This window comes from Tympanuchus pallidicinctus, unplaced genomic scaffold (genome assembly GCF_026119805.1).
Source record: "Tympanuchus pallidicinctus isolate F22 unplaced genomic scaffold, pur_lepc_1.0 scaffold5, whole genome shotgun sequence".
Taxonomy (NCBI): Eukaryota; Metazoa; Chordata; class Aves; order Galliformes; family Phasianidae; genus Tympanuchus; species Tympanuchus pallidicinctus.
This window is the reverse complement of record NW_026294769.1, coordinates 3,468,420-3,476,379: the sequence shown is the minus strand read 5'-3', so window position 1 is coordinate 3,476,379 and position 7,960 is coordinate 3,468,420. Positions and strand designations below refer to the sequence as shown.

General features: G+C 36.0%; 1 long non-coding RNA gene across 2 annotated transcripts; it reads left to right on the top strand.

Annotated features, from left to right (window-relative positions):
• Positions 1-234: 234 nt before the first annotated feature.
• Positions 235-7,730, top strand: LOC128091114 (uncharacterized). Of its 2 annotated transcripts, none has more exons than XR_008211251.1 (3): positions 235-378; positions 2,840-2,946; positions 7,370-7,730. It is a non-coding gene; the product is annotated as an uncharacterized LOC128091114 (long non-coding RNA). The 2 variants fall into 2 exon arrangements; XR_008211252.1 differs by lacking the exon at positions 235-378 and adding an exon at positions 2,523-2,611.
• Positions 7,731-7,960: the final 230 nt, after the last annotated feature.

Sequence of the window (7,960 nt, the reverse complement as noted above, 5' to 3'; positions counted from 1 at the left end):
GTAGAATCCTCAGTACAGGAGAGTTGTAGAACTGTTAGCACATCCAGAAGAGAGACAAAAAAGTGATTCAAGGAATGGAACATCTCTCCAATAAGGACAGGCTGAGAGAGCTGAGGATTCAGCCTGGAGAAGAGAAGAGTCTGATGAGACCTGTTAGTAGCCTGTCAATATCTAAAGAGGGACTATAAGAAGGAAACAGACACCTTAGCAGGGCCTGTTGTGATAGAACAAGGGGAAGTGGTTTCTAACTAAAAGAGAGGAAATTTAGACTGGATATAAAGAAGATTGTTTTGTGTTTTTTTTAATAGTAAAGTTGGTGAGGCTTAGGAGCCGATTATCTGGAAGACGGTGGATGCTTCAACCCTGGAGACATTCAAGGTAAGACTGGATGGGGCTTTGAACAATCTGGTCTAAGTGTAGATTTATTGCATGGGAGCAGGAATAGATGGTCTTCAGAGGTTCTTTCCAAGTTCAAAGATTCTATGACTTTATGATTCTAAGTGTAAGAATCTGACAGCTGAAATAACTGGCTTTTCTTTCTTGTATAGCTTAATTTCAATATTTGTACTTGACATATTTCCCTTCTCTTCTATTGCATGTGAGATTTTGCTAAAACTTTTCGTCTGTTTGTTCCCCTGAATCCTTGTTCTCTACTTTTTATGCTCACTTTTCTGGTCTCTTGTTTGGTGCATACCTTAGTTCTGAGAGAAGAAAATCTCCCTTATCCTCTGTTGAGGTATTTGAACTGTTCATAAAATGTACCATCTCAGTGCAGCAGGAGAAGTAATAGGAAGTTCTGTCCTTGAACATATATTCTTTCTTTTGTGGGAAGTATGCAAAGGGAAAAAATGAAGAAAAGGATAAATACTAGATAATCAGAACATTTCTTGCTTGGTTATTTTGTTGTTGTTTTGATTTTTTGTTTGTTTTATTCTCTTCCATGCCCTCTGACACTGTCAATGGTGAGTGGGAAGGAAATGCTGAAATCTTTTCTACCATTAGAATAAAGCAGAGTAAACATATTGTGATTTCCATATAACATATTTCCATTCCGTTACATTATGTGGATTTGATTATCTAATTCCTTCAAATGTATATATAAAATAATGAAAATGTTATAGGGTAAAATTAAAGGGTTAAAATGTTAAAGGATAAAATTGCTTTATGGTGACTGCATTTAATTGCACTTCCTGAGTTTCATGTTCCACAGGCTTGCTTTTTTTTTTTTCTTTTCCTCTGTTCCTGTTGAATTTTAGTAGTCTGTAAATAAAATTCAAGACTTTTTAAAAATAAATAGTTGCAAATACTGGTGTTAACTCCTAGGGATTAACAGTTAGTTAGGACATCCTCACTGCATTCTTTTCAATGAAGTTCAAAGTGTACATGGTAGCTTTATACTTCATATTCTATTTAATATACTTCAGGAAAGAAATGGACAATCCCTTAACAGGGATTAGAAATAAAAATAAATAGAAGTTATTAACAAACGTAATGACTGATGTATATCAGAGGGCAAAGTAACAAAAGGCATAAGTAATCCCTTAGAGTTGGCTGTGCAAGGCAAGAAAGAGAAGGATCCCACTCTGTCTGTGCCTTACAGGAGGTTGCGTTACAATGAACTACAGAAGAGTTAAATAAGACATGAGTTTTACCCACTTTGTCCTGTGTTATTTTTCTTTGTATCATGCTTCCATTCCAGGTTTTCTCTTTTGCTATATTAGTTTTGAAAGTACAACATAGACTAAGGTGGGTGGGAAAGCATCCTTTATTTTGAGAATGATGCTACGAAAAATAGCTTACATGTATTTTATAGGCAAAAAAAAAAAAGGACCTCTGAGACTGGCAGGAACAGTACTTTAGATAAAAACTATACAGGTATTCTAACAGTTTCTAGCTGAGTAGTTATCTGTTTTGCAAGATAAGCTGTCTGCATTATCTATTGCTCTTTAACACCTCTTTTAATATCTTTCTCACTGCTTTTTATTTATTTCAGTTGTCACAAGCTACAATATAACTAATTTCAAAACATTCTAATCAATTTGATTTTCATACAATAAAAGAAAAATATCATTCATTTTGCACCCACTGGCAATGGCAGCTCAGTTGAGCTATATTAATGCATGCCAGAAGAAAGATCTCTAGAATATGCATGGGCTGTTGTTCATCTAATACTGCTTTGTGAGATTGTTAAATGACTTTTTGCTGCTCTAATGTGGAGAACATACTTGAAGACAAATGCAAATAATAAATATTTAAGTTAACTTTTAGATTTTTCTACACCAGAGCTAATCTGCTGCCTGTGACATTGCAAAAAAATCTTGGGAACTTGTTCTGTAACTCTTGCTTTATATAGCAACAAGACATGCAAAAACTCTGAAGTTCTGTAGTACCTTTTTTTGTTTGTTTGTGTTTAATCTCCAACCATCTTACTGACTCACCAGCTCTGCCTCTAACCAGAATGTAAGTTGCTCATTAGTGGGCTGCCTTGTGGCTGTTTTTCTCAAAGCTTGAACCAAGGGAACCTTCCCACAGCTAGAAATGAGTCTTTGCCTTGTGGGTCTTTGGCACAGGTCTGTGTTTCAGCTCCTGAAGTAGAATTCAATTTATCTAGGTATTTTTCTTTTTTCTTTCTTTTTTTTTTTACTGTTGAATATAAACCTCTTGCAATTCAGCTATATCAATCAATACCAAATAATATTGTGCACTTGGCCTTGAAATTATGAATTATTTCTAATTAAGAGCTGCACAATTTATTTCTGTATTTGTAAGAGAAACAGCAAATACTTGAATGAATAATAGGAACACAAAGTCTTTATGTTCCAAATGTCTACTGTTTCAGCTGTTTGCAGTGCACCCTAGTGCAGCCAAGTCTTCTTGATTAGTATATCTGAAAACTGAGTTCTGAGTTGGTGTGGGTACACAAGTTCTAGTAGGGGAAAATCAGTGGTAAGTACTACAGTTAAACACTTCTGCATATTTTTTTTTAGTAACAGTAACGTGTAAAGAAAACCACATGGCATAATATCTGTATAACATAGAAATATATTATTTTTTTTCAAGGAACTGCTTTATCTCTCCAAACTCCTCACAATGTTTCAATAAATATATTTATTATTCAGTTCTTTTCTTGCACTGTGTGAACTTTAATTTTGTATAAAGTGATTTTTCCTCCTATGTAGGAGAAATTGTGCCAATGCATAGGTCTTTCTTATAGACTTGCAATCCAAGTATGATGATGTAAAGAAACAAGTTATTTTCAGATACTTGGATAAAAACAAACACAGGAATCTCTTATATAATATAAATATTTTGCTATAAATATGTATTTTTATATATGCTTTTCTGATTTGCATTGTATTCTATGCGTTTACCAGAAAGCATTATTTTGCTATCTCAGGCATTTCTGAGTACTACAGCAACTAAGGCAGAAATACAACATTTAAATGAACAAACTACTAAATGAATGAGAGATCTTCAGAATTTTGTCCATTAGTATTCTACAACATTTTCATAATAATATTAGGAAATAAAAGAGCAGTCACATGCTTGGGAGACAAACTGTAGATTAGACAAAACATTAAACAAATGCCAATTTTTGTACAATTATCTCCACTGCAATGTCTCATTATGTCAAGTGCAAATGATTTGCTGAACAAGTATTTACATTGTCTTTTTCTGTCTCTTTGCTAATGACAACATATTAAGTTCTGATTAACTGTTCTTTATTGTAACAGCTTAGAGATGTTCTACTGTCATGGTTTTCATATTTGAATAAGAAAAAATCCTTTAAGAAATATGATGTTTATTTCTTGGGAGGGGGAGGAGGGGGAAGTTGCTCTGTTTTTAAGCGAGAGAAAATGTAGTGCTCTGTTTATGAATCTTTAGGTTTTATAAAAGGAAAGCTTCAGGTGCTTTATGTACATTTTTTATAATTTCTATTTCTGAAAGCTGCATAAAGACAAACTGCTCAAGTAGATATTAAAAGCACAGTTTCAATACATTTGATAGTTGTACAGCTGTCTCTCATTTGGAACCATGACTTTCGTATTTAACACTTTCCTGAGACTTTCCCAATGTCTTTCCCAAGAATCTTACCTGCTAAACAGTGAAGTATTACAGAATATACTAAGTGAAATGTTAATGTTTCTCAGAATAATTCTCAGTTACTAGATGCCACTGAAGGCAGACAAACCAAAAAACATCTAACTTCAGTCTTCAGCCTGAAGCCACTGCCTATGAACTTTTCCTGAAAAATAGATCTGGTCAAGTTTCTGGACGTGTTTCATCTATGTTTTTAACAATGCTTTAGAACAGTACCTTGACCTCCACAATACTAATCTAATGATTATAAAATAAAATCTTAGGATTTTTTTTTTTTTTTTTTTTAACACTACTTGTTTGAAACAACAAGAGCTTAAAGTAGCATTACTATTTGTGATGGTAACGTTCTGAAAAACCACAAATTATTCATTAGTAAATCAGCAGCTATCATGAGATTTCTGTGGCTATAGACATAGACAAAATGATCATTTGAGAACCACTGAAAGATTCTTTTGGATATTAAAAAAAATGTCAGTGAGACAATACTTATATTTTAAACTAGGTGATATGAAAGGATGAGTATAGTTGGAGTGCAGCCCATTGAAGGCTGAATATGGGGTAGAATACAAAGATATAAATCCTGCTTTCTGAGTCTAAATGTGCTGAAGAAATAATATTGTCCAGAGCTTAATACCACCTTCATCACTGTACCAGCCATTTTGTAGGTACGTTACTTGAATGCTCATTCAGTTCATTATATTACACTTCTAATGACCTGAGAACCAATGGGATACAGTCTACATACACAGCCAAGAATTTAATGTTACTGCAAACTTTTAAGAGTCAAATCGAATAATTACCGTTACTCTAGTTGCAGTGATACAAACAGGGAGCATTTGAATTGCGTCCCATTAAAACAGAATACAATTTTCCAATCTCCTTTGACTGTGGTGATTTTTTATTTGCTAAAACCATATTCTTTCTTCTTTTACTTACATTTACCTACTATGCCCAAATTTATATAGTGTGTTATGTAGATATAAGGTACTTTTAGTTCTTTTCTTACTATTTACATGCTTTTTGCCAGTTCCCGTCACTACACTCTTTCTGGCCCGTAAGGAACCACTGATAATTAGTAACCACTGGTTGTACTTCGCTTGTAATTCTTTATCCTGTATTTGATTCTAGATTCATAGATAGTTCATTCTACAGAGACTGATAACATTATTCTCAAAATCTTGGCACAGTAACTTCCTTACAGTTCCCATGGGTTTTCCTGTCTGGGCTCAGAGCCAGGTTTAGGTGACCTAGAACCAGGCTCTGGGGAAAAAGCTAATTGTGCAAATGAGCCATGAGAAGTGTGCCGGACCCTCTCATGCTCAGAATCCATAGCAGATCTCAAACCATGGCCCGCTACCAGTAGTTATTACTATAAAAATATTCACAAAATAATTCATTAAGCTAAGTGAAAACTAGAAACACAAGGGCTGTTCCAGTTTTGTTTATCAGTAGTTCCTCCTATTTTATTATGTTGACCCATAAGTCAGAGGCAGATGTTGGTGGTATGGCAGTAGAGCTTGAACTTTCCTGCCAATATTCTGTTATATTTTGTTGTTGTGCAAGAAATGGCAGCAGAGGGGCAGTCTGATAGTGTGGCATCTGACGTGGAAGTATCTGACGTGGGTATGAATTCCTCTGTGTGGAAAAGATTTGCACCCACTGACATTCGCTGATGTTGCTGAATGTTTCTAGAGTCCAAACATCGCTTGTAAGCCCGGTAAGATGATGGATGGTGCAGCTCAACAACAGTGCCGCCATAGCATGCAGTGGGTCACCTTCACTGTAGCAGATGTTTACAAACATGGCATGCAGGCTCTTGTTCAACTCTGGTGAAAATACATAGCTAATGGTGACTAGCTTGATTTTTCTCACCCTGTTGAACTGATATATATTTATATAATTGCCTTACTTGCATCTTCCTTGAGATACTCTGGTTATTTATATCAGCTGCTATCCAACCAGGTGCCAAGTAACCCTATGGTAAAAAAAAAAAAAAAAAAAAAAAAAAAAAATCCACCAAAAAAACCCAACAGAACAAAATTTCTGTGTTTGCACCAGCTTCTCAGCTACATAGTCATGAAATGGGCTTTCCTGTTCTTAGTATCCTCTTCTGCCATGGATGGGTATAAGAAAATACAACCTGTACTCCTGCTCTTTGTGCTAGCTGCTCCAGTCCCCTGAAGTCCTTTTTGGTAGTCCTCAGGCTTCTCTCAGCCATTATTGTCAGCATGAATTATCAGTAAAGGATAACAATCAAAGGAGCAAATCAAAATAGGAAGTTTCCTAGAAATATTCCTGGCCTGGACTCCAAACAGGTGGCACACTTTCCTATACATAGGATCTGGTGACATATAGGGTCCTTTGTTCCTCTCAGAAGGGAGTGGCCTATGACAATTACACTTCTTTCCTTTTTGGCGGAGGCAGTCTTGAAGTATGGAGTCAACCATGTGTCATGGTTTTATGATTTTTGGTCATCAGTATTCCACACCATAACATCATGTAATGCACTGGGGGTGGGGTTTGATATCTGCCGAATGTTCGTCCGTCGGAGAAGAACTACATTTCCCCAGGAGGCTTTGCGGTCAGCAAGGGGATATAACTCCATGCAAGGTCACCTGAGCTCTCTTCTTTGCCTGCGCTTCGCTGTCTGCGCTTCGCTGTCTGCGCTTCGCTATCTGCGCTTCGCCGCCTGCGCTTCGCCGCCTGCGTTTCGCCATCTACACTTCGCCGTCTGTACTTCAGTCACTCAACTGGACTGCACTTCTCACCCCAGGATTGTGGTGAGGTCTATACAATTCAAACAGACTCTCTCTCTCTCTCTCTCTCTCTCTTTGTAGTTTACTAATACTATATTTAGTAAAATCATTTGTTCCACCTCAGATCAGTGCTGTTGTTTTTTCAAGTATTTTGGGGTCCCCTGCTTCCCCTTTTCCAGAGGCGCGGATCCGCAGATCCCTCCGCCCTGCTGGTCACGGAACTGGGCCGGACCAGCCCATAAACCGTTGACACCATCTTACCCTAGACAACCTTGTGGGTGGACCTTCCACTGCATCTTCCCTCATCTCATCCTTGTTGATACTTTGCAACAAGTTGTGTTCTCTTGGCACTGCCTGTTCACATCATAACTTGAGTAGATTTCCATAAAGATGAAATTGACTGTATTTGTATGTACAAACCTTGAAATTTCAATGGTGTTTTACATCTGTTTTTGTCTTGACTGAAAAATATGACATTTTGTATTCTTTACAAATGCTCATGTTACAGGCAGATGAAACATAGGATGATATTGCAGCCAGCTGAATGGATCTACTTCTTGTCTCTGTTTTTATCTTGGTCTTAGGAATGACATATTTTATGAAGGTGGGTTTTAATTATTATTTATATGTCTCTTTTCTATAAATATTATTTCTCTCTTACTCATACTGTATTATTTCTCTCATTTTAGGAGTTTAGGTAGATCTACAAGAAAACTTTGTATGCAACAGTATTTTCAAAAGGATTCATCTGTTGTTTTTCCTTGTCCCAACCAAATAACAGTAAAACATTCACTTACAAATGAATAAGGTGCTTTCTGGACACACACATGTCTACTGAAATGCACTTGACAACCAAGTATTTGCTACATGAGAAATTTGTAGTTATCTGGTTGTACTATGATATTTTCCCACACTTCTTAATTTTTTTTTATTTTTATTTTTTTTATGACTTAAAATACTTTGTGTTCACTTGTACTGAAGATATCCAGAGGCAGTGACATTTAATTAAAGAAGACTCACTATTGTATGACCTACTAAAATAACTTTTTTTTTTTCTTTTAGTAGTAGATACTATCTAGTAAGCTTCCCAAACATATTCTTCT